The following is a 27142-nucleotide window of genomic DNA, read 5'->3' as shown; positions in this document are numbered from 1 at the left end:
TTTACACCTACTATATGATCAGCCATGGCCTGTTTATTCATTAACTGTGTAAACAACCTGTACAGTCATTCACACAGCTGCAGTCATATAAACCCTCTGTCCTCGTATCCTTCAACGCAGACCTTAAGGATGACACTGTCATTTAGTCTTTTCCAGCCCTGTAACAGGCAGAGCAGCCTCTAGGGGGCGCTTTAATAGTCTGGCAGGTGATGTGATAAAATCTTCAGCCAGAGACAGAACAGGGTGGCTAAACATAAAGGTGCTTCTAAACAGTTAAACAGATCTATCATTTAAACCTCAGATAAATGTGAAGCATGTTTAAATTAAACCCTAATTCCTTATTCTGTTTTTGCACAAGGAAGGTTTTTAGCCATCACCAGCCTCATATTTATTATTCATGATATTAATATTTTTTAACGTCTATGTGATGTTCTGAGCAGACCATCGTCAGCTCATGCTGTCTGCATCATCACGGTGCGTCACACAGTGCTGTAGGGCTTGGACGATGGTTACACAGCAGAGGGCTCTAAGGGTGCATAACACCGGTTCAGGACTTCGACACAATTCACCATGAAAACCAAACATGCTTCTGCATACAAGCTGCTATCAGAGTGTGTCAATGCTGTAAGAGTGAAGTTCTCTGCCTTTTAACCGGCGGCTAGATAAAAGCAACTTTCCCGAAATGCGATTATTTGTGAAGAAAATATGAACTTGTTTGTGTCGTGTGAGCCAACTGTCTGTTATAAACTGTGATGTTTTATTGGTGTAGCAATATGAGATGCAGCACTTCTCTCCAAACTATCTCAGTACGCATCTGTGGTAAGGCACGTCATTACATCGTCATGTCTCAGAGGCATGCACTGCAAACCTGTGTAAACTTTACATACACTTTAACAAGACCCGCTTGAGACCAGCACTATGTGACCCCCACCTTTAAATAGTCAATGTGACTTTTCACCTACATCTACTGCTGCTCTTAAACCACACCTGCCATATATGACCAGATCTCACCTCCACGGTAGTGTCAATAACTTAATTATCACAGTCACATACTTTCTGAATGTTGTAAATGTATGCTTTAACTTGTTCTTATCTGTTCATTTGAATGCTAAAATGTTGTTATTTTGCTGTGTGAAATGAAGTAATTAAATAACAGCATACCCCCCTTTTTATTGTTTGAAATGATGTCATCAGGGATTTTTGGCACTCGCACACTGTTGCATTATCAAATCAGGCCCTCCATGAAAAACACCCCTGATGTGGAAAATCTCAGGTGAAGCCTCGTTTTCACTTTAACAGTGATTAGATGTCACCTCTCTTCTATTTTGGTGTTATTGTCAGGAACATCGAGTATCTTTCTGACTACCCAAATTAGCATAATGACACACACACAAAATGAAAACACTTCATTTTGTGAGCACAAAGGTGCATACAGGGTTGACTCCCCTTACATGCTAACGCAGCGGGCAGGAAAGAAATAATTACAACAATTACTCCTTTTACTGTATCTCTGCCTGACACACATGTGGCGTGCTCACATGTGCACATGCACTCAGACTGTACCGGCCACGGCGAAGTGAAGCTCTGTTGGCACTAATGACAGAGCTGCCACTAAAACAAGTGCAATAAAGGCAGGAAAGGTGGCATAATGCGAGCTTGCAAGGATACTAATGAGTGCTTTCCTTTCACCACACTGCTCGACCGTATGTTTTACACACACACACACACACACACAGACAGTGAATGCACACACTGCACAAGCCTTAGTCCTGTTGCTTGACATGATCTCTGCATGTGCTGTGTGCACATGTGACATGACACAACAAACGTAACACAGGAAAAGGACTCTTACCTGCTGTCTGTCTTTGTCTCCTCAGCTCTTTCTGTGGGAACTTTCCTTGATGAGTATCCTTTGGGAAGATTTTTACAAAGAGCAGCGCTCCTCATGCACCCGGACTACGTTTGTCACTGAATTCTGCACAGATCCTGGGCAGCTTAGCAGACAAAAATGGGACTGCAGCTGAAAATTAAAGAGAAATAAGGATCAATAACATAACCAGATATTTTGCATTCAAAAGAGAGAAACATTTTGATTTCCATTTCTCATATTTTTAGCAAATTAGTCATAACAGCATGTTTAAAATATTCACAGATTATTATTCAGTATTGTTAGAGGTGACTCATCAGTTCAGGAACAATGGGTCAAAAATATGGAAAAAATCTGAAATAAGTATGAATTTCGATCCATCCATCCATCCTGGGGCAGACAATAACGTTGACAATAATGCCGATGATCCATCAGAGAGGTACATGGCGGTTTGTCTGTACAGTCTATAATGAGATACTACTTCTCTGCTGTTCCAGAGACGGTGCAGAGCACCTGTCACAGCAGTCATCAACACACAACACACATCCCATCCACATACAATTTGTGTAGATAACTGTCAGAGAAAGTGACACACACAGTCCCCCATCTTCTTCTGTCCTCCTCTACTTCTTTCCCTCTAGCTCTTTTACCTGCTGCCTGGCACACACACACATACAAACTCACACAGACACAGACCTTGGTGAGGGGAGGGGCTGCCTGACCGGCTGGCTGCCCTAAAGTAAGCCGAGCATGACATCTCATTTTTAGCAATAAAACTGCTCCTCCTTTTCAAGCTGAGTGCAGAAATATCATCACGCATGAACGTGATGAGGCACAAGGAGCGTGCACGAGGCAAGGGAACATGCCATTAAAAAAACACACACACACAATGCATCCTATCAGCTCTCGGTCAGCTGTGAGTGAAATGAGGACAGTCACAGAGATCACCCTCACAGAGGCAGGATTTCATGTGCTGCTCTCTCTAACATGTCGCTGCGTGTTCTCTTTTGTCTCAATAGCGTTCTCAATAATGGATGGATGCCACGCAGCTCAGTTTCCACCAGAGGTCTTACTCATGCTGAGGTGCTGTCAGCATTTTAAAGCCCCCACACCCTTTCATGAGTGTTTGTGGGATGTTTGAGCTGTGTGCATTTACATCATTACATCAGTGGACAGACAAGTGAGGAGTTAACCCTTTAATACTCATCAACCACTGAGGGGAAATTATCACACCAACAGAGATCACACATAGCACATCTGGGTGCTTGGCTCCATATCATCTAGGCCACAGGAAAGTCAGTGTTAGAAGGTCAAGATGGTGGCTCAAACCCTGCTGCAGACTTTCATCCAGGAGTACAGGATTCATGCCCTCCTGGCATCACTGCTTTATTTCACTTGAGAGCACCATGACTGTGGTGAGCATCACTTCTGCTTCCTTTTTACCTCGCCTGATTTGGTGCTAGAACAGGCACACTTAGGCCCCATCCACAAGGAGACGAAGGCGCTTTTGTTTTCAAAGCAATCCAAAAAGAGAGAAGAAGACACACACAAAAAACTCCTGCAATTTAAACATAGAATAACATAGAATAGAATAACATAGATGCTCGCTGTGTTAGCAGAGGAGCAGAAGATTTTGCTGTTAAAAGCAAAAACAAGCTCTGTAGTTTGTTGTTGTTGGAGTGAGAACATGCGGGGTAAGGGGGAGGTGGAGCTGTGTCGCCATTGTTTCAGAAAACTAGCATTGGGCGTCCACGTAGAGACATGGACTCTGAAACGCTCCGTGCGGACGAAACGCCTAAACGACACAAAACTTAAGAGGATACGGCCGTTTTGTCTCCGTGTGGATGGAGCCTTATTGAGGAAAATCTTGACCCGATGAAAAGTTGTAAATCTACTAGATCTGAAGCTGATGACTGTTTGCATTAATGATTGATTGTCCACAATTAATCAAACAACAAGAAAAGGTTCCCGTTTCCAGGCTTCCATTCATCAACTCATTGTTGCAGATGAGGATTAAGATGAATCAGAAACATGGAGGCCATCAGATTCAAAGAATATGTCCAAATATTTTTGTGCATTGACTTCACTGATTGTTTTACTGTACTCGTGTTTCTAGTTTCAAACAACTGAGCATGAGAAAGCAGTGACCTCTCCATCTTCATCTTTGCATGCAAACATCGCTTAATTAGCATGATGTGCACTGTGCGAGCCTGTGTCTGTCATTTTTTATTTTGGAAGAGGCGTAATTGTGCTTGAAACGCTCCCCAGCACTTTGCTGCATCACATATCTATAACACGATCAACAGGCAGAAAGAAATTAAGAATAAATAACAGGATCAGTGAGATGCGTCGCGTTCATCTGGACGATTCCCGTTCGTAATGTGATTATGCAAACAACCAATTATCATGGCTCACGCTGCGTGGGTTTTATGAGGACACTCCACGTATGGATCAGGATATATATGAATATTTGGAACATTCAGGAATGAGCTTCTTATTAATGCATGTGATGCTGGTTTAAATTCAGCAAATGTATGCATACATTTTAATTCCAAACTTCAACTACCTTATTAGTAAATAGACACCACACACACACTTTCCCCTATATGTAAGTGTTAATGGAGATGAAAGCCATATAAGAGCTTTGGAAACAACCATTGTATGAAAACGGTACATGACCAAAAGTATGTGGACAGCTTGGCCTCCATGTTTTCGGCTCCCTGTCCGACCAATTAAGCATTTATTAAGTCCACAAGAACGAAGAACTTGCCTCATTTCTTTGAGTCTGTTCACACTAGGGAAATCAATTCGGCTAGAGCTGGATTTGGGTCGTATCTGGATATATCTGGATAGATCTCGATCCACCTCTCTGAGGCTTTTTTAAACCAAAAAAAAACAAAAAATCAAAGAACGAGCGACGCATGCATGGGCCTGAACGGACTCTGTATATATGTATTACGAGGCGCTACCTAGCGGTTTGGAGGATAACAAACAAGCTGGGTTAAGCTGGATTGAGCATGGACACGTGTGTGTTTGTGTGTGTGACAGCCAGATTTGAAAATAGACCTAAACTCTAACCTTAACCAGTATGTTTAAATGCCAAACCATGAGTCAAAACAAAACAGGGAGATGTGAACCTCAGGCTCTGGACTGAAGGTGCGTCACGCAGTACCACCACAATCTAAAACCATCCCTACCGCCAAACATGGCCCACATGTTCTGTTCTGACCAGGTGTCGTTATGTGGAGGATGTGCTGTAATTTGTTTATAGCTTAACATTAGATAATCTGATTCAAAAATCAAAAAGTGAATTTCATTATGTAGATGATCATATAAACGTTTCCTTTATTTACTGAAGAACTCCTATTGGCTGTTTGTGGGATGCATCACCCCTGCTGCATTGCACTTTTCTCTTCACCTCTTCTTTAATAAACACCCTGCAAGAAAAAGAAACTGAGACTGCTAAGGACTGTGTGGTTTAACAGTCTGAGCAGAGCAGGTGTGAGTCAAGAAGCGAGGTAATGTCACAAAGCTGTGGGAGGCAGGTGGGCCAACCGAGCTGATGGGAGAGAAGGAGCCCACATCTGGTGATTGTGCCCCTGATGGTTACGCAATGAGTCGAAGCAGACATTTTGTTTGAAAAAGCTCTGTCTCATACCTGCAGGCTTTACAGTTTTACAGTATTAACATATCTCAAAATAATGAACAGTTCTGAGGATCATAAATAGTGTCTACATTACTTACAGTGTGAGAGATTTAGACTGAGCTTCTAATAATTAGCAGCCGTCTGTCTGTCTGACTGTCTGACTGTGTCTTTCCTCCGAGCTGCATGTGTCCTTACTGTTGGACTACCAGGCGAAATGTGCCACAAAGGCTGCAGAGCTGCAGGCCGGTCAAACACAGAGACAGAGCAGAACAGTGTTCGTCTTCTTTAAACTGGCAGCAGCAGGTCTGTTATGTACAACGGGAATGTTTGCTTTGAGCAGCATGACGCATCACGATCAGTCTCCATCGGTTCAGGGTGACGTAGGTTTCGATGCTTTATTGTTTTTACATCATTGTTGGGAACAGGCCGAGAATACTAGCAACTGATTAGATAAACTGACTGTCAATGTCAGGACCTGGGCTCTTTTATTCTGAAGGAAAATGGACTTCTCACAGGGGCGCCATGAACCCGTTAAGTTTGGGAACCCCTGCTCTAGGCTTACTTGTTCATGTTCAACCAAAGCCCTTGTTGCCACAACTCAATTTAATCCGAAGCACCAATCACACTTTATCAGAATCAGAATCAGAATCATGTTTATTGCCATGTAAGTGAAGGGGGTTCACATTACTAGGAATTTGCCTTAGTGATTGGTGCATACAAAGAACATATAATAATTAACATGCAATAAGATAAAAACTAAGATAAAATTAAGTAAATAAACTACAGTAAGGCTAAATTTACATGACAGACATGGCGTAACAGACATACAATGAACAGAACATAAAATACTGTGCAGATGAAATGGTAAACATAGACCCTTATATGATCGAATGGAACAGTGTAATAATGTAATAATGTAACAGGTACCACATGGATCGGTGAGGTGGTACTCGTGTGCAAGTAGTGCAAGATGGAGTAAACAGTGCAAATAGTCGTCATTGTGCAGTGACTATACTAAAGTGACCTTCTGAAGTGACAGTGCAGAGCAGTGCATTAATTACAGTTTAACAGTCCAACAGCAGAGGGGAAGAAGCTGTTCTTGTGGCGTGAGGTTCTGGTCCGAATGGACCGTAACCTCCTGCCTGAGGGGAGTGGCTCAAAGAGTCCGTGTCCAGGGTGAGAAGGGTCAGCTGTGATCCGACCTGCACGCCTCAGAGTCCTGGAGACGTACAGGTCCTCGATAGATGGCAGGCTGCAGCCGATCACCTTCTCAGCAGAGCGCGCAACACGCTGCAGTCCGTGCCTGTCCCTGGCAGTGGCCCCAGCGTACCACACTGTGATGGAGGAGGTGAGGATGGACTCAATGATGGCCGTGTAGAACTGAACCATCATCCTGGCTGGCACCTTGAGTTTCCTCAGCTGCCGCAGGAAGTACATCCTCTGCTGGGCCTTTTTGATGAGGGAGCTGATGGTGAGCTCCCACTTGAGGTCCTGGGTGATGGTGGTACCCAGGAATCGGAAAGAGTCCACTGTGGAGATGGGGGTGTCTGTCAGGGTGAGGGGGGGTGATGGAGCTGGCACTTTCCGAAAGTCTACCGTCATCTCCACTGTCTTCTGGGCATTCAGCTCCAGGTTGTTGTCAGCACACCAGGACACCAGACGGTCCACCTCCATCCTGTAGGCAGACTCATCCCCGTCTGAGATGAGTCCAATGAGGGTGGTGTCATCAGCAAACTTAATCAGCTTGACAGACTGGTGGCTGGAGGTGCAGCAGTTGGTGTACAGGGAGAAGAGCAGAGGGGAAAGTACACAGCCTTGGGGTACTGATGGTCCTTGTTTCCGAGACATTCGTCCCCAGCCTCACATGCTGTCTCCTGTCTGTCAGGAGGTCAGTGATCCACCGGCAGATGGAGTCTGGAACATGCAGCAGGGACAGCTTGTCTTGGAGGAGAGCTGGGCGGATTGTGTTGAAAGCAGAGCTGAAGTCCACAAACAGGATCCTAGCATAGGTTCCCAGGGAGTCCAGATGCTGCAGGATGTAGTGAAGAGCCAGGTTGACAGCATCGTCCACAGATCTGTTAGCTCTGTAGGCGAACTGCAGGGGGTCCAGGAGGGGGGCTGTGATGGTCTTGAGGTGGGACAGTACCAGGCGCTCAAAGGACTTCATGACTACAGATGTCAGTGCCACAGGTCTGTAGTCATTAAGACCAGTGATCCTTGGTTTCTTGGAAACTGGAACAATGGTGGAGGATTTGAAGCAGGCTGACACATGGCATGACTCCAGAGAGGTGTTAAAGATGTCTGTGAGCACTGGAGTCAGCTCATCTGCACAGTGTCTTAGGGAGGAGGGAGTCTGAGTTGAGTTTAATCCATGTGCATCTGAGAATCCTGAAAGAAGGTGTCAGGAGCTTTTCAGAAACATTCACTGCAGGTCCTAATTAATCATTTTTGTTCAAGTATAATTTTAATTCACTGAATATTCTCTGATCTGTGTTTCCAACCATTATCCAAGTCTTCAGGCAATGTTTATTTTTACATGTTTTTGGCACATTTACAGTTCTGTAGCAAATTCATCAGGATCCCTCCTCAGTGTGGATACATGCAAATGAAACATTCCTGCTGTGAGTTTATGTCTGTAAACATGAGCCTGACAGCAGCTACAATGCAAGGCTGTTTACTTCTGGCAGCAGAGTTTAGGTTTTGGACTGAGTGCTGCTGTTCCAACACTCTGTGGTGAAACACTGTGGATTACAGAGAGAGAGAGAGAATGAGACTGATAATCTCAACTCTCCTCTGCCTGTGCGTCCACCTCTTTCACGTGGTGAATAACAAATCTCTGTGGGGTGGGGGGTGCCATCAGAATAATGTTAGGATAATGGCAGTGAGCTGCTTTTTGTGGCCTTTTTTGGCTTGACAGCAAGGTTTTAGGCCTGAGAAATGGAGCCAAGTACCAAACACTGCAATACTTACAATGTCCACTGGCACTAGAAGTGAATTAGCTCCTACAGACCTACATGTTAAAGTGTCAAGAAAATGTCTATTAATGTTGTTGCCATTTTGGCAGAACCTGAACATTGCCTAACCCAAATCTGTTCAATAAAGGTGGAGGCTGGGTGGAGGTGATGTGGAAAGGCATATATTGATCTGTGATGACACCAAGCAGCTTCCACCAGATCTGAAAATGAAGCCAATGCAGGAGTTCGTCAAATGAACAGCAGTTCCAATAGTGTCCATTTGAGGGCTGCCTCCAAAAACTGAGGCGATCCCCACCTACCTCCAACATTACAGCAGAAATAAACCCTACTTGTTAATTATATTAAGACTTAACATTTCATGTAATAAAGTGTATTTACACTTTGACTGACAGGCTGGTATCAACACAGATTCTGAACTCCACTAGCACTCATCCTGATTGCCTATATTCAGATTTTTGGAGTTTCTGCAGCCAACTAACACAGACTCAAAACAGGGTCATCTAAATTAAGTCACACCCAGCCACACCCACTAAGTTCAAACAGTCATTTTCCTTCAAGGTCTTCTTTCTGCATCCACAAATCCACACAAACTAAACGAGACATTCGCACACTACAGCTGCACATCTTCTGTCCTTTTTTAGATCCACATGGAGAAACCAACAAATGTCCTTTCAGAAAGGAATAATCATCTTTGTAATTAAGAGGTTATGCAGATTAGAGCTACTCACAGCTGAATCCATTACACAAGTAAGGAGACTGTAGTCGAGCGGCCTCAGTCTGCAGTTTATTACAGAAGCTGCCATTAATGCGAACAAAATGCATGAGCCTGAAGGCATTCATACATGTTAATAAACACATTGTCCCTGCAGGAAACAAAAGAGTGCATTAAATGCAGGACGTGTAATATACAAAAGGTTCATGTCTGCAGTGGAGTGTTCACAAAACACTGATGAGAATCTATTGTCTAAGGTTGTGTAATAAAAAAAAACTTCACATTTCAACTAACATTTCAGCTGAGCTGTTTAAAAAAAGAATCGCAAGCTTTTACTTTTAAATGAAATAGTATGCTAATCTTTGCAAAGAAAGCACAGCGCGCGTACACACACACACACACACAGCTTTTCTGTTGGATTAAAATGGGAGCATTTGTGAAATTATTTGACCCCCCGGGGTTGCAAACTGGAGTGTACAAGTTGTGCATGCAAACCGTACGTATATTATACGCGTGTACACGCACACTCTGTCCAGTTGTGTTTGTTTGATTCAGCAGAATAAAAGTGGAGAAGAGGGAAATGAAAAACAGGAGAATAAACAAACATCTTCTGGCTTCTGACTGAGACTGTATGGGAATCAATGTTGACCGAGGGGGGAGGATCTATTTGTTTTGGTATTGATTACTTCAAGCCAGCAGCTTGTTTCTTCGTTTCAGTCTTCACAGCTCCAGAAGACCTGACTAAGCATCTACAGGCATCTGAGCCAGGAGAAAACTATATAATACATTTTAGATATGAATGAATGTACACACACACAGGCGTGGTGTCCAAATAAATCATTAATTCATTTAATTCATTGGTCCACAAACGCAGAGGCAATATACAGGAAGGGACAGAGTCGCCTGTATCTACTGAGGAGACTCAGGTCCTTTAACGTCTGCCAGGCCATGCTGCAGATGTTTTACCACTCGGTGGTCTCCAGCGTCATCTTCTACGCTGTAGTGTGCTGGGGCAGCAGGATGAAGACGGCCGACACCAACAGACTCAACAAGCTCATTAGGAAGGCTGGCTCGGTACTGGGAGTGGAGCTGGAGTCTGTGGTGGAGGTGACAGAGAGGAGGATACTGAGGAAACTCCTCAGTATTCGTAACAACACGTCTCACCCCCTGCACGACACACTGCTGTCCTACAGGAGCACATTCAGCGGTAGACTGAGACTACCGAGGAGCAGCACAGAACGCCACAGGAGGTCCTTCCTGCCAGTGGCCATCAGACTGTATAACTCCTCCCCTTTCTGTAGGGAGAAGCGCTAGATAATCATGTCAGGCATCACTGTCATTCCCTCCACTTGTCTATGTTTATGTTTACTTAGCACCTTACATCTCCATATTTGTATCCATGTATCATATATTGTGCTCATACTGCGTACTGTACTCTTATTTTGGATTATAGTGACACTTATACTCTTATACTCTGTACTTAACTGCATTTAATGTAACTTGATACCTCTGGCACAAGAATTTCCTTCGGGATTAATAAAGTTTTATCTTATCTTATCTTATCTTATCTTATCTTAAAACCAGTCAACAGCAGTGCAGGAGGTGTCTGCAGGTGGCAGGTTTGATTGAGAGATCTAATCTCTAATCCCCTGGAATTATTCTGCCCCCTGTGTCACACACAGGTGATTGGTGCAAACTGAGTTTTGTTTTATTGCATTCTGAGCATCAAAACATCCTTTCAGAAGCATCCTCACAAATAAACACAACAGTTAGTCAACAATGCAGCAACAAATACGGCACATTGTTATGCTGGATGACCGCTGGAGCAAAGGGCCAAATGTGACTAATGTCGTTGTTACAAAACAGGACGAGTTTACATAAAATGATGCTTTGGCCTAAAATTAAACGGCAGCCTCAGGAGGCTGAGAAATGAAGCCAATGTGGTCCGAACTTGCGGTTCCCTCTGCAGCCACTAGAGGTCTTAAAAGTGAGTCAGTCCTCATAAAACTCCATGTCGAAAGGTTAAAACCCTTTCATCACATGTGTCAGTGGATCTATGGTGTACCCCAGGGATCAATCCTGGAACCACCCTCATTCCTTTCATATTTCTACAGTCTATGCAAAGACAGATTGCATATGGAAGGCGACACCTGCCTGCCCACCATAGCTCCATCCTCTTTGCCTGTATTTAGATTAACCAGGAGTTTAACCTCACTCAGATGTTGCCAACATGGCGTCGGTCAGAGCCACCAACACAGGTTCAAAACCCGACAACATGGAAGGTTTAAGCAGCCTGTAGAAAGGAGCGTAGTTCCTGCCAAATTAGAACGCAAACAGATGCTTCAGTTAAACATACCAACACATCCAAATGAACTGTGCCTCCACACACACACACACACACAGGCAGACTAGAAATACTGTCTCTCAGTGAAAAAACAGTGCAGACACAGAACGGGTGACAGAGCTAAAATATTTATACCCAGATCTTAGCAGTCGGGACTAAGAGAGGGAGAGATGGATAAAGAGAGGCAAAGATGGAGAGATTCAAGAGAACTCTGTGTGTGTGTATGTGTGTATGTGTGTGTGTGTGTGTGTGTGCGTGCGTGCGTGCGTGCGTGCGCGTGCACGAGGAAAAGCAGAGTGATAACAACAGAGAGAGAGAGAGAGATGAGTGTGCAGCACAGATGCCAAATAAATCTAGGGCAGTTCAGAAAAAAACAAGGCATTATTCCAAAATCCACTTGTGTGTGTGAGTGAGTGTGTGTAATTGTATTTCTATATTAATATGCCAGAGATTCAGAAATACCACAACTTTCTTTTAACTGTTACAGTCCATCTCTCTCTCACATACACACACAGTGAGGCCTCCTCCTCCTCCTCTCCCTCTCCTCCTTCAAACTCTCAGGGATTTTGTACATGTGAGCACGGGTGTGGGTTAATATGGGTGGGGGGTTGGCACAAACCAAAGATGATGGCAGATGGCGTTCTTAACACACACAATAACACACACACTTACACGGAGGGAAATAAACACATACATAACATGCATGGCTTATCATACACAGAGCGGCTCCGGACATCATGCTTCTAATTCAAATTTCAAAATAAAATCCTGAAAGACATCAAAATTATGATTTGATTTTTCAAATTAAAAGCCCTGCTGACTGTGTTTCCCTGTCAGACATTGCTTCTGTTGCCTTCATATCACTGAAAAAACATGAGTAAATCCATTCTGTATTAGCACATAGTTCACTGCTGTAAGAGCCTGAAAATAGCACTCCTAAGAGTAACAGCTGCATATTGTATGAGTCACGTGAAGCTCCTTCGTCCTCGGGAGATTATTAAATCTGAAATGCGTAAAAAAAGGATGGACCTCATTGAATTAATTTTCGCTTCCTTGGTGTGGCAGGCACCCCATGACCACAGCACCAAGCACCCCCCCCCCCCACCACACACACAGTTCAACACTACTCATTTAGATTTGAATTAATTTCACAGATTTGAATTTATTTCTCTCCTCAGTTGTAACGCGCTGACATGTTTTTATTTATAGAAAGCAGATCACACTGCAGTCACTTTCACTCCTATTTGAATGTGTTTGCATAGAGATTTTGGGGAGCGATGAGTGAACGTGATGATGATGATGAGGAGGAGGAGGTGCTGGTGGAGCTTCAGGCCACCGCTGCTAGCAGCAAGCAGAGGGGCTGACGGGAAGTTTCACAGCATAAAAGGAAGAGTTTATGTGGATGATGTGGAGAGAGTGTACAGAGAGATAGAGAGATAGAAATAAAATGTATATACAATACAAAAATATATACAATAATTTTATACATGTGCTGGTTAGCATTCAGCTAGCCTGTGTCAATCACATCGCAGTGCATGTTTGAGTGTCTGAAAAAGTGCATCTGAGAGCAGAAACAGAACTACAGAGAAGTCCCACTGTCTGAACCTCCTGTCCTCTAGGGGGCACTCTGCAGACAATTCAGAATAAACAGAGCCCAAAAATGTAAAGTTGGGAACCGACCAATCAGCATCCATTACCAGAACAAGTTATGGCTACAGTAGCCTAAGGTAGGTTTCTTCCCATGTATCGTGGACTGTTTTACTTCCTGCTCGTGTTTTTGCTGCTTTATGATCATTCAGACTGGTTGCTCTCAATCTGTCATCCCTTTCATCTGACTTCAACTTTGTTTCTTGGAATAATGCTTTTAGCTGCCTCCTGTGTGTGAACAGTTGGATTTCATTTATTTACATATTTAACCTGTAGTTATTTGTACTCAGATGTCAGATATAGTTTAAAATAATGTGCAGCATGTAGCAGCTTGTGGGAGGAAACAAGTGTGAGCACAGTGTAGATATCTATGTAAGGAGGGGGGGACATGTTTGCCCACACACACACTTTGCTTGACTTTGGCAAAAACCAACACCTTCGCTGGCAGACGCGTGTCGCTGCGCCCGCCTCTTTCTTCTCCACAGCTATTCCCCGTCAAAAACATTTTGTCACCGTCAGCTCACATTGCAGCACTTTGTCACTCCAATTACAGTCACAAAGCCCTCAGTTGTGAAACTATTAACAAGAGAGAAGAAACACATTATTGTCAGATGATTGGCTCTGCTGAACACCGCGACTCTGTCTGAACTTAAAGCTGCTTATCAATCTGCATGTCATTAGCCTGCAGACCCTTCATAGATCAACATGTGGGTCTTTCAAACTTAGCCAGCAGGTCTGCAGCGGACTGTTCTCACCTCTGTATGTGAAATTATGACCCTTTTACTAAAACTAAGACCAAACATTTAGCAAACCAGAAGATTGTTCATGCACCAAACAACACTTCTCACCATTGTCACACCTAAAAACACGCCCAATAGAAGCCTGGGGGATGGATGTGTTGAGGTTACAAAAGAACTACAGAAGAAGAAGAGACTGGATCCACTTGTGAATGAAACACTAAATGATCCATTAGTGAAAGTGTAAGAAGATAAAGCTGAAACACAAACATGCTGATAAAGGCTCAGGATGCAAGGAAGCACACACCTGGAATAAATATACAAGGTGAATGTACAGAGACATTGCGCGCTGCAGCTGGAGGGATTCCAACTCCTCCGAGCGGATCGCCACAGGGAACTCTCCGGTAAAACCAAAGGTGGAGGTGTCTGTTTCTATATCAACAGTGGTTGGTGGACTGATGTGACTGTGATCTCCCAGCACTGCCCTCCTGCTCTGGAATACTTATTCATTCATTGTAAGCCGTTTTACTCTCCACGTGAGTTTGCTTCATTCATTCTGGCCGCTGTTTACATCTCGCCCGGTGCGGACGTGCACGAGGCTCAGCGTGCACTCGCGGATCAGATCCTGTGTTTGGAGCAAACATATCCGGACTCCTTAATTATTGTCCTTGGTGACTTTAATAAAGGAAACCTGAGCAAAGAACTCCCAAAATACAAACAGCTGATCAAATGCCCGACCAGAGAGGAGAACACACTGGATCACTGTTACACCACAATAAGCGAAGCATATCGCGCAGTGCCCCGTGCTGCTCTTGGACTATCTGACCACGTGATGGTCCATCTGATTCCTGCGTACAGACAGAGGCTGAAGCTCTCCAAACCTGTGGTGAGGACATCTAAAAAGTGGACCAGCCAGGCTGTGGAGGAGCTTCGCTCCTGTTTTGAGACAACGGACTGGGAGGTGTTCAGGGCTGCCACTGATAGTCTTGATGAGTATACAGACACTGTGAAGTCATATATACAATACTGTGAGGACAGTATTGTGCCAACACGCACCAGGGTGAGTTATAACAATGACAAACCCTGGTTCACAGCTAAACTCAGAGGGGACAGAGACTGCTACAAACAGGCCAAGTACAGGTTTAGCAAGAAGGTGAGAAGTGCTAAATCACTGTACTCTGAGAAAATCCAGCAGCAGTTCTCTGCTAACGACTCTGCCTCTGTGTGGAAAGGACTGAGGCAGATCACCAACTACAAGCCCAAAGCCCCCCACTCAGCTGACGACCTGCAATTAGCCAACAGTCTGAATGAGTTCTACTGCCGCTTTGATGGACTATCAGCCAGCCCTGACACCTCTCCACACACCTCTCCACACCCCATCAACACGGACATCCACATCAAAGATACCCCATCAAAGTCCTCCTTGCCCCCCTCCTCCTCCCCCTCAGCTGCCCTCTCAATCCTGGAGGAGGATGTTAACAGGGTGTTCAGGAGACTGAAACCCCGCAAGGCCCCTGGACCTGATGGTGTGTCCCCCTCCTCCCTAAGACACTGCGCAGAAGAGCTGACTCCAGTGTTCACAGACATCTTTAACACCTCTCTGGACTCATGCCATGTGCCAGCCTGCTTCAAATCCTCACCATTGTTCCAGTTCCCAAGAAGCCAAGGATCACTGGTCTTAATGACTACAGACCTGTGGCACTGACGTCTGTAGTCATGAAGTCCTTTGAGTGCCTGGTACTGTCCCACCTCAAGACCATCACAGCCCCCCTCCTGGACCCCCTGCAGTTCGCCTACAGAGCTTACAGATCTGTGGACGATGCTGTCAACCTGGCCCTTCACTACATCCTGCAGCATCTGGACTCCCCGGGAACCTATGCTAGGATCCTGTTTGTGGACTTCAGCTCTGCTTTCAACACAATCCGCCCAGCTCTCCTCCAAGACAAGCTGTCCCTGCTGCATGTTCCAGACTCCATCTGCCGGTGGATCACTGACTTCCTGACAGACAGGAGACAGCATGTGAGGCTGGGGACGAATGTCTCAGACACAAGGACCATCAGCACCGGTACCCCCCAAGGCTGTGTACTTTCCCCTCTGCTCTTCTCCCTGTACACCAACTGCTGCACCTCCAGCCACCAGTCTGTCAAGCTGATTAAGTTTGCTGACGACACCACCCTCATTGGACTCATCTCAGACGGGGATGAATCTGCCTACAGGAGGGAGGTGGACCGTCTGGTGTCCTGGTGTGCTGACAACAACCTAGAGCTGAATGCCCAGAAGACAGTGGAGATGACAGTAGACTTTCGGAAAGTGCCAGCTCCATCACCCCCCCTCACCCTGACAGACACCCCCATCTCCACAGTGGACTCTTTCCGCTTCCTGGGTACCACCATCACCCAGGACCTCAAGTGGGAGCTCACCATCAGCTCCCTCATCAAAAAGGCCCAGCAGAGGATGTACTTCCTGCGGCAGCTGAGGAAACTCAAGGTGCCAGCCAGGATGATGGTTCAGTTCTACACGGCCATCATTGAGTCCATCCTCACCTCCTCCATCACAGTGTGGTACGCTGGGGCCACTGCCAGGGACAGGCACAGACTGCAGCGTGTTGTGCGCTCTGCTGAGAAGGTGATCGGCTGCAGCCTGCCATCTATCGAGGACCTGTACGTCTCCAGGACTCTGAGGCGTGCAGGTCGGATCACAGCTGACCCTTCTCACCCTGGACACGGACTCTTTGAGCCACTCCCCTCAGGCAGGAGGTTACGGTCCATTCGGACCAGAACCTCACGCCACAAGAACAGCTTCTTCCCCTCTGCTGTTGGACTGTTAAACTGTAATTAATGCACTGCTCTGCACTGTCTTCAGAAGGTCACTTTAGTATAGTCACTGCACAATGACGACTATTTGCACTGTTTACTCCATCTTGCACTACTTGCACACTAGTACCACCTCACCGACCCATGTGGTACCTGTTACATTACTACATTATTACACTGTTCCATTCGATCATATAAGGGTCTATGTTTACATTTCATCCGCCATTCATTTTGTGTTCTGTTCATTGTATGTCTGTTATGTCATGTAAATTTAGCCTTACTTTAGTTTATTTACTTAATTTTATCTTAGTTTTATCTTATTTCATGTTAATTATTATTATATGTTCTTTGTATGCACCAATCACTAAGGCAAATTCCTAGTAATGTGAACCCCCTTCACTTACATGGCAATAAACACGATTCTGATTCTGATTCTGATTAGAAATAATGAAGTGGCACAAACACAGCAGGAAACAGAATAAATAAAGAGGCACAAGGAGACTTTCAAAATAAAACAAGAAGCTATAACTACACCACAGATAATGATGATAATACAGGCAGAGTCGTTCCTGTTCTAAACCCTGCTGCAGTGGGCGCTGTAAGATAGTCCTCCATGAACCGGAGTGAACGCAGCTTAAATAATTATTTAAACAAACTGTCAGATGAAAGTTATGACAGAGGGCAACCAGTTACAACTCAGAACAGGGAAACAATCACAAAGGCAGCAAAAACATCTTTCTTAGATTTAAAGCTGATTTAGCCTCATAATATGCTAGCGACCTGCTAATGGCTGCTGATTGGTCAGTTCAGATATGGAGTGATAGCGACAAGCTCAGGTATATATATATATATATATATATATATATATATATATATATATATATATATATATATAGAGAGAGAGAGAGAGAGAGAGAGAGATATCCCTATATATATCCCTATATATATATATATATATATATATATATATATATATATATATATATATATATATATATAGGGATATATAGGGGCTCTACTGCTGCTGGTTGGATGTGTCCAATCAAAATGGAGGATGCTGTGAAGCATAAAGTGGATTTGTAAAGCTGTCCTCCATAGTCAAATGAGTGAGAAGCAGCTTCTCTAGTCTAACTAATCTAACAGACAGATTGGTGGATTTAAGCTAATTTGAAGCAGATGAAGGTATTATAAGTTTAGACTTTCTTGCTCTGTGTTGAGTTCAAGCACAGGTCCATGGTCCTGCCCCGCCTGGGTTGATTTAACATCTTTTTTAACATTTTTTTGCATGACTACAGGGGGGTGTTATAAAAAAAATGGCGGCATTATCACATTTACAACGTTGGCCTGACACTCAGGTTCAGGCTTTCGAAGCTTGCTGACAACGATCTCTGCAGATCTTTCTCTCTTTAAATAATCCAGTTAGCTTGAGGTGAGCTGCCTGTAAGAGCACCTGTCATTCAGAGGGGTGAGGTGCTGCTGGAGGGCCGGTTCATGAACTTCTTTTTCCTTCTCGCCTCTCATCTCCTGTCTCATCCTGTAGCCAACACATTCGGAGGTACAGCTAATGAAACTGCATCCAAATGTCTCAAATCTGTCATTTCTGAAAGCTCATATCATCTCTCTGCCATGAAGGGCCCTCCCACAGGTTGCTGGCAGTGAGAGAGTGACGCTTGTTGTGAAACATGACTGTCGTATTGATTACAGCGAGTACTGCAACAGCTGGTAGGCTGAAAGAGAGCACACACACTGCGGCCAAGAACGCGATGTGGAGGAGTGAGTGTCTCCCAAGGGTTATCCCTCTCTGGATCTTTGCATAATCCCTCCTGATGGATGCAGAAATCGATTCAGAGGGCGTGGCTGGGAAAGGAGGAGGTGGAGGAGCCAGTGTCGGGGGGGGGGGGGGGGGGGGGGCATCTGTTTTTTAATAATAATTTATATTTTCACAGCATAGTAGACGCCTACTGTCATTAGACATACGGTATGAAAGAATACCTGAATAATACATGATGTTATTTAGAGGCTATGATCAGATTATCCACTCATTCATTATATAGGAGTGCTGCTCAAAACTTTAAATATCATCCACAAGAGAGTGCAGGAGAGACTATGCTCATCTGCAGTCCAATGCAGAAGGTAACGTCTCATGTGATCCCTACATCCATCCATCATCTTCTAAACCTGTACAGGGTTGCAGGGAGGGGCCCAGCTGTCAATGGGCGAGAGGCAGGGGGACACCTTGGACTGAGCCACAGTTGGACTCACTATAGAGTCCCCAATTAACCTAACATTGATGAACAGCCACGAAGTGCTTATAAGAAGTCTGTCCATCACCCTGTAAGCTCTCTGGAAACATTTCTGCAACAACTCGACACAGTCAGGAGTTTAGTAAGGAGTCAGCTGCCTGCCATCTGTTTTGCTGTTCCATTAGTAATCACAAAAACACATTATTATTGCATGCCTGTTGCATTTTGCATGTTCCTCTCAGTACAAGCTGTCACACAGCAGTTATGGATAAATAAACTACAGTGTGTCGAGCATCGTCTCACTGTGACCTGGATCCATGAAGAAGGTGAATTAATTAGGTCAGCCAGGTCTTGGGTCTCTCAGTGCACTCAGGTCAAGCAAATATAACAGCACTAATGGCTGTCATCATTAACTTTTCAATAACTACAGAGGCTCCTTACATCCATCTGGCTCCAATCTTTCCCATCAGCTGCCCTCTGGTGGCTTCGCCTCTGGGGGGGGGGCAGCCAGTGTTTCAGGCAGCAGCAGATAACAGATATCTGGGCCAAGACTGGCTGTTCAGCGTGCAATCATTGTGTGCAGTCTGACAGGAAACTTCAGGTGCAGCAGCATCTGGCTCACTTCCCTCCTCACTACCTTAGACCACTGCACACATAGCAGTGACAAAAAAAATAAAATTACAAAATCAGGCCTGAACATGTCAGTAAGAAGAGAAAGAAAAGGACTCATCAGCACCTACATTTCTGTCTAACAAATGTTAACGAGCACATGTAGAATTTATTTCTGACATGAAAGTTTAACAGGCAACCATCTTTCTACAGAAAATGGTCTAAAACAGAGAAGATATCCAGTGAGCAGCAGCAGCTCTCTGGTGAGGTCAGAGGTCAGATGAAAATGGTCAGGAAAGGCACAGCAGAGGTCTGCAGGAGAGCATCTCTGAACACACAACATCCTCAGAGCAGATGATGTACAGCAGCAGAAGAGACCACCTAGGCTACTGACCACAGCGAACTGAAGCTACGACTCACACAGAACCTTAGGGAACACCAACTCATTCTATACCTTTAACATTACATGGCCTCCACAGTCAGCAGATCTCAGTCCACCAGAGCACTTTTTGGGTGCTGGAACTACAGAACTGCTGCCAACAAAATGCAGCAAAATCTATAACACCAAGATTTAAGGTAGTCCTGTCCAGTCTGGTCCTAAAGCAGACCATGACAAAATATTAAACATGCATATTATGTTCCAGCACACACTTATTAGAACCAGAGCCAGCGTGGTCAGCACTACTCACTGTCCATGGTGCTGAAGCCTCTCTGTCCACTGACAGAAGAAGAAGCTCTCACAAAGAATATTACTAAATGTTCAGAGCTCCTCAATGCTGTCTCGTGCCTAGCAGCGCTAAGATGTGTGGGCGCAGTAATGTGTGGTCCATCGGTCAGAATCCGGACACGGTTGCTGCTGCTGGCAGGAAATCTCTTTTTCTTTCTGTCTTATACACACACACACACACACACACACTGACACAAAGACAGCTTTACAGCTAAGCCCTTATTGCAGGTAAAGTGTGGTCAACAGTGCTGGAAAGCTGGGCCATTTACCCTAAAAACACACAGGCTAAAACACACACAGAGAGAGAGAGAGAGAGAGAGGCGCGCATGCATCACCAGTGTTATCCCCCTGCGTGATCCCTCCCTCGATACTAAATCCCCTTCTCGCACATCTGTCCATGGCGCGCACTCCTATCTCCGCAGAATCCAGCATAAACACCAGCCTGGCTTCATGTGACACTTTCAATCTATTTTAATCACTTTGTGATTCAGCGGGGGGAAATCAATCAAATTCCACACATCACGAGCACCTGATGAGAACCAGGAGCAGGGAAACGCGGTTACGTGCCCTCATAAAGAGACATCAGTCACCATATGGGGCTCTGTTGCACCAGGAGGACTCGCGCTGGAAACCGCGGTGCAGGTGCGTCCTCGTATCCAGTGCGTCGCGTGCATCGTGAACAGAATACGTGTTCGAAGAAGAAGAAGAAGAAGAAGAAAATCATTTTAATGTACTGTACCTGCACTTAGTCCTCCTCCACACGGCGCGTCCGATGGCTGGAGAGCAAAGAGGGAGATTTATTTTTTTCCATCCAACGTCGCAGGCTCAGCAGCACCACGACTGAGAGAGAGAGAGGGAGAGAGAGAGGGAGGGAGGGAGTAAGAGAGAGGCAGAGAGAGAGAGAGAGGGCGGAGGATGCTGAGACTTCTGCGTGCTGTAATACAGGCGAGTTTAACTGCAGTGGGCATCTGCTCCTACAGCTGGCTTCCCTTTCAGTGAAGTGATACCTGCAGCGTGTTAACTGCCGCTGATATTGATACAGAGCTCAATAAATCATGTGCAGGCCCTTCCTATCAGCGAACAGCTCGGTGATAACAACATTTAACATACACAGAGAACAACCAGGTGGAAAAAAACAAGACATCCTGTATACAATGAGTCCCTGACAGATGTCATAAATTATTTAGTACATACTAAAAGCAAAGCCACATACTACAAAGACATGTGCCATGTCTCCCCTCAGTGGTGTCCAATGAAAGATTCATCTGTGGTGGAATAGTTCCACTATATGTTAGAATCAGTCAGCGGGGGAGAAGCTGTGGACTTCCCTCCTCTCTGAGTGCTACCTTTGCCCCAAAGATCAGTTTAATATTAACAGACAACACACAACACAGTGTTTGGTACAGTGACAGACATGCTTCCTGTTCATGCCACTGTGCTGAGAATGGCTGCAGTTCACCTAGAGGCCGCTGTGTGAAAGAAGTGAATGGAGCTCAAATAATTATTCCCAAAAAAAGTCACAATTAATTTTTAATGAGTACAGTATTTGTTATTATTTATGTTATGTGCAGTTTTCCATTTTAAATGGGTGGGGTGGGGGGCTCTCTACAGGAACTGGACTCTCATGGTCCTCTGATCTTTATATGCTTTTATTTATTTAATTAAGTTTTATTCTATTTACTAGCCCACCACAACACGAGGCCTTTTAACAGCTTTTAACCCTTCATCTACGAAGAATCTTTAAACAGTTGGCGTTTACAGAGCGTCCCTGAACGCACCATAGTAGCTGCTACAAACAATTAGCTTGGAACAAAAACACAACAAGGTTCAACAGGTTCAGGCGCTCACCGGCTGCAGAGTGTGTAGAGTTTTGTGAGTTCTTTTTCTGCACGGCTCAGTGTTGACAGTCCACTTTAAATATTACAACTTTTGAGGCCCTTTTTCGTGTTTGCGCCGCGGGTCCCGGTGTTTTGCCAAAAAGTGATTTCCGTCACGGGAGCGCGCACGGAGCCTTAAAGGTGCGTCGCCGAGTGTCTGTAGCTCTACGGCTGTTTGGTGTCATCCACACTGCTGCAGCGCACTCATACCGGTAACTCCATGTCTGTGGTTATAGCAGAATTACTTTGTAAAGTAGTAAGTAAAGTGGTGGTCGATTTAAACACATGCTGTGTAACAGTAATTTTTTATGTTATCAATAGATTTTATCAATAGAAATGCTGATAAAGGGCCAGTAGACCCTGTAAAGTGTTCATTGCCTCTGAAGGACTTAGGTTTAGTTCTTGTCTGTGATATTTTACAGATTATCATCCAAGCAGCAGCAGAAGGATGATAATCTGTAATTAAATATCACAGAGAAGAATGAAACCATGACTTTTTGACCCAGAAATAAGCCCCTGGTCTCACTGTGGGGGCCACACTCACTTTTTGGCAGATAAAAAAAACACCAATTTCTGAGGTTTATTGGCCTTTTAGAGGGGTCTTTATGGTCTATAAAAGGGGCTAGTTGAATTATACTTTCTTATATGTGGTGATTAAGAATGAAATCAAGTACAGTTAAAGCAGAAATAACCACTCAGGCACTCACTTTTTGGCAGGTGGAAAATGCAGTTTATGAGGTGTAGTGACCCTTTAAAGGACCAACCACAACACATTTCTTCCCCCCCACGGCTGAAAGGAGGCACCGTCAGTCCCTCCCCGCAGGAAGCTGATGGTGGATCCTGCAGCAGGGGGAAAACCCAGAGCTCTTAAACGACTCCGCATGTGACGATGAGTCTTCCTGCTTCACATGAAGTAGTGAGCTGAAGGTGTGATCATACTCAATTAGCACTTTTCGCTATCCTCATTTCTCACCCCCCCCCCCCCAATCTTTCTCAGGCAGACACATGCAAGCACGTGTGCATGCTTCAGCTCATTAACTCGCTCACTCTCCATCTCTGTCTGTTTTATCTGTCATTGGAGGACTGTTAGCTCCACAGTCTGCCGCGGCACCCAGACTCTTATGAATATTTTGTCATTATCAGTGCCTGTAGTGTAAGAGCTCAACGGCTTGTCTTGGCATGATGATGCTCAACAAATCTGTTCTCTCCTGATGCTGCAGATGGGTAGTCGTCCACGGCAATAATGAGCTCCTCCTCCTCCATCCTGTTGAAGAGGTGTCAGTGTCAGGTTGTAGATCAGGTGAACAGGTGTTGGATGATGGTGGACTTGTGGTCTGAATCTTGTTGGTCTCCTCCTGTAGCTGTCTCAGAGATCAGTGTAGTCGGCCCCTGTAACAGTGTGACCCTTTTCCAGGTGGTCCAGCAGCAGAACAGAGACCATCACCTTGATGCAGACCTCACTGATTGAGAGACTCTGTCTGTTTCCATGGTTTGGATTGTTCTCTGCTCTCTCGTTGGAAGTCTAAGTCGCTCTTAGTTAGTGATTTAATTATTGATCATCACACTGATATATTTTGTCTCACTGAGACTTGGTTACAGGATGAAGAATATGTTGCTTTAAATGAATCAACTCCGTCTTGTTATATTAACTGTCATGTTCCTAGAGTTACAGGTCGCGGAGGAGGAGTGGCAGAAGTGTACCGCTCCAGTCTTCAGATGAATCCTAAACCTAGGTCTACTCATACTTCTTTTGAGAGTCTCAGTCTCAGCCTGTCTCACGGAAGCTGGAAGAAGTCAGAATTTGTTTTACTCGTCGTAGTGTATCGTCCACCTGCTGCTGCTTATTCAGAGTTCCTGCTGGAGTTTTCAGACTTCTTATCAAGTTTAGTGCTCAGCACAGATAAAGTCATTATAGTGGGTGACTTTAACATTCATATGAACGTCGACTCCGACAGTCTGAAGACTGCCTTCAACTCACTCTTGGATTCAGTTGGGTTCTCTCAGTTAGTAAATGAACCCACACACTGTCACAGTCACACCCTCGACCTGGTTCTCACCTACGGCCTGGAAGCTGAGAACCTGCTAGTGTGGTCTCAAAATCCTGTTCTTTCAGATCACTCATTAATAACCTTTGACTTCTCTCTTTCAGACCTACCAGCACCTGAGGAAAAGGTCTACTACAGCAGATGTCTGTCTGAAGACGCCGTAAAGCAGTTTAGGACAGCAATCCTACCAGTACTCCCCACAGTCCCAAGTACTGATGGGGGTACCAACTTAAATATTACTCCTGCAGAACTGGACCACTTTGTCAACAACACTGCAGACACACTACACTCAGTCTTAAACAGGATTGCTCCACTGAAGAAGAAGAAAACTACAAACCAGAAGAGGCTAGCTCCGTGGTACAACTCAAATATCCGATCACTGAAACGGATTACACGAAGGATGGAGAGGATGTGGCAGTCCTCTAAATCAGATGACTCCCAGAGGGCCTGGAGAGACAGTTTGCTGACGTATAAGAAGGCCCTTCGCAAAGCTAGGACAGCCTGCTATTAATCACTAATAGAAGAAAACAAGAACAACCCGCGCTTTCTCTTTAACGCTGTGGCCAGGCTGACAAAGAGCCACAGCTCTGTGGAGCCTCGCATTCCTGCAGCTCTTAGTAGTGAAGACTTCATGAGCTTCTTCACCGATAAAATCACTAATATTAGAGGACAAATCAACCACAATCTCTCGGTGACCGCTGAGGATACACCCCCACTTCTGGAAACGGATCCTGATCTAACTCTGGACTGCTTCGTGCCCATCGGCCTCCCTAAGCTGACCACCAGCATCAGCAAGTCTAAACCTACTACCTGTCTTTTGGATCCGATCCCATCACGGCTCCTCAAGGATGCTATTCCTCTGATCGGAGACTCTATATTAGGACAGATCAACTTGTCTCTTGTCTCTCTCTCCCCAAACTTAACTCTCACATAAAAAGTTACTCTGACTGACTCCTGACAGCCGAACAATTGATCGCTGCTCTTATATTCTTGAGCCGCTGCCAGGAAGCTGCGACGCTAACGATCAGCATGGTGTCATGATGGCACTGCTTGAGGGTCCGCCTGCTTCATTAATGAGTCTGATCGTTCCACCTGGCTGCATTCCTTTTCTGCCTGACTTATGTAACTGAGCTGCTCGGACACAGTGATGCCTCTCACTTCTGTTTACTCATGTTGATCCATGCAGGCTCTGTTTGTAAAGTGAGTCAAGGTCTGCGTGACTTTGTGTGAGCTGCTCTAGTTCGTTCTCTGGCTTTGTCTTTCACATCTGCATCAGGTGATGAGCCTTCATACAGAGAGGAGGCATACTGTAGTTTCAGGAGGGGGTTTAAAGAGGGGCTGGACATGATGTTTGTAATCGTAGGTGCTTCAGTAACTCTGATTCTCTGCCTCAACCTCCTCATGAAGGTTCCATGACCCCAGAAAGAGACAAAGTGCCTTTGTGTTCAGTGTTATGAATTTTATGAGTTTTAAGACAAACCATAATGTGTACCTAACCTTAACCTGTAAGTGAAACCCCAACCAGGAGCAAAAATTAAACTTAACAAGTCAAAACAAAACAGTCAAAGCAACAGTTGTCAGGCGGGGGTGGCTCCGCCTACCTCCAGCCTACGTTATTTTTGTGACACACCATTCCTTGAGAGGGTGACATCGGGACTCTTTGCTGGATTTAATGAAGCTGATGTTGACCTACATTCGCAGCTGTAACAGTCAAACTCTCCATGTGGTTCCCGAGGCTAACAGATACACATAAACATGATTTTCTTTAATATTCACAGCTCTGTGTGTCAGTGTGTGTGTGTGTGTGTGTGTGTGCATGCATCAGCTCCAGCCACGCTTGCCGTCACCGGTGACCTTTTGGCTGACGTCCACATGCTTTGACGTGAAACCCGAACATATCGTATCAAACGTATTCACTTCAGATTGCAGGACTGTTTACCAGACTTAGCTGACTGGCCTCACGACTGGAGCGCTGCAAGTGTGTTTCCATGGCAACCGTGTATAGTATTGAGGAGGGGAGTGAAAAAGCGAGTGAGAGTGAGAGAAGCAGAGATATCTTGTTATTTGTCTCTCTGTTCATTATTTCTTTTTGCAAGCAGCTGTAGCCTAAATACCACATCATGGCAACACACAGCATTCGTTCGGGACCTTTTACAGCTCCACATGTCACTGATTTATACTTAAACAGTTACTGGTTTGGCATGCAGTGAAGAGACAGAGATGTTATGGAATAAGCCAGTGTTGTAGTTCTCAACCATCAGACTCAGATCGTGTCGGATTGTTTTTTTTTTTGCTTAGCCTTAATGTGTGCAAATAACAACACACAACATTGTACATTAGCAAAGTCAGATCTGTGCTTTCTAGGAATTTTGGAAAAAAGTCTTTAGTTAAAATACATTTAATGAAAACTAGCCATGGTATATTAGCTTCTTAACGTATGTAGCTATACAACACAATTAGGTAAGCTAACATTTAGGGTTAGGTAACATTAGAAAAAGTCCTCAACTGTACTAAATTTACCAAAAGTTATGCCATAGCTTGTGTAGGAGATTTTGAAAACTCAGTGAGAGTCAGCCAGATTTCCAAAGTAAAGACACGGCCCTTTCTCTCGGAGATCACCCCGAAGCCACGCCTCCCAATCCCATGGACGCGCATTACCTGAAGACGAGCTGCGGTCTGTGACTTCGGCCATCATGCACGTACCTCTCTGGTGCGCGCAGAGCAGGAAGAGAGTGACAACCAGCCAATACTCTGCACAGGGTTGTCCCAGAGGATTGGGTGATGTTTTTAGCTTTTTATAGCTTCGACAGATGATTAATATTCTTCGTTTTAAAGCGAAACTGAAAAACTAATTGGTTGCTATTGGATTGTAAAGAGAAGTTACACTAATTTAACAAAAA

The 27142-nt window shown here is 44.8% G+C and overlaps 1 protein-coding gene across 1 annotated transcript in view; it reads right to left on the bottom strand.

Moving 5' to 3' along the window:
• The window catches only part of elfn2b (extracellular leucine-rich repeat and fibronectin type III domain containing 2b), a 47244-nt gene extending 26075 nt beyond the window's left edge, over positions 1-21169 (bottom strand). Inside the window, exons 1-2 of the mRNA XM_028411242.1 lie at positions 21060-21169; positions 1853-2020 (exon numbers count right to left, since the gene is read on the bottom strand). The gene's annotated coding sequence lies outside the window, so the exon portion shown is untranslated. The remainder of the gene's footprint in view (positions 1-1852; positions 2021-21059) is intronic.
• Between the last annotated feature and the right edge of the window lie 5973 nt (positions 21170-27142).

This window comes from Parambassis ranga, chromosome 8 (genome assembly GCF_900634625.1).
Source record: "Parambassis ranga chromosome 8, fParRan2.1, whole genome shotgun sequence".
Classification (NCBI taxonomy): domain Eukaryota; kingdom Metazoa; phylum Chordata; class Actinopteri; family Ambassidae; genus Parambassis; species Parambassis ranga.
Note: the sequence above shows the minus strand (reverse complement) of the source record. Positions and strands in the feature narration are given on the sequence as shown.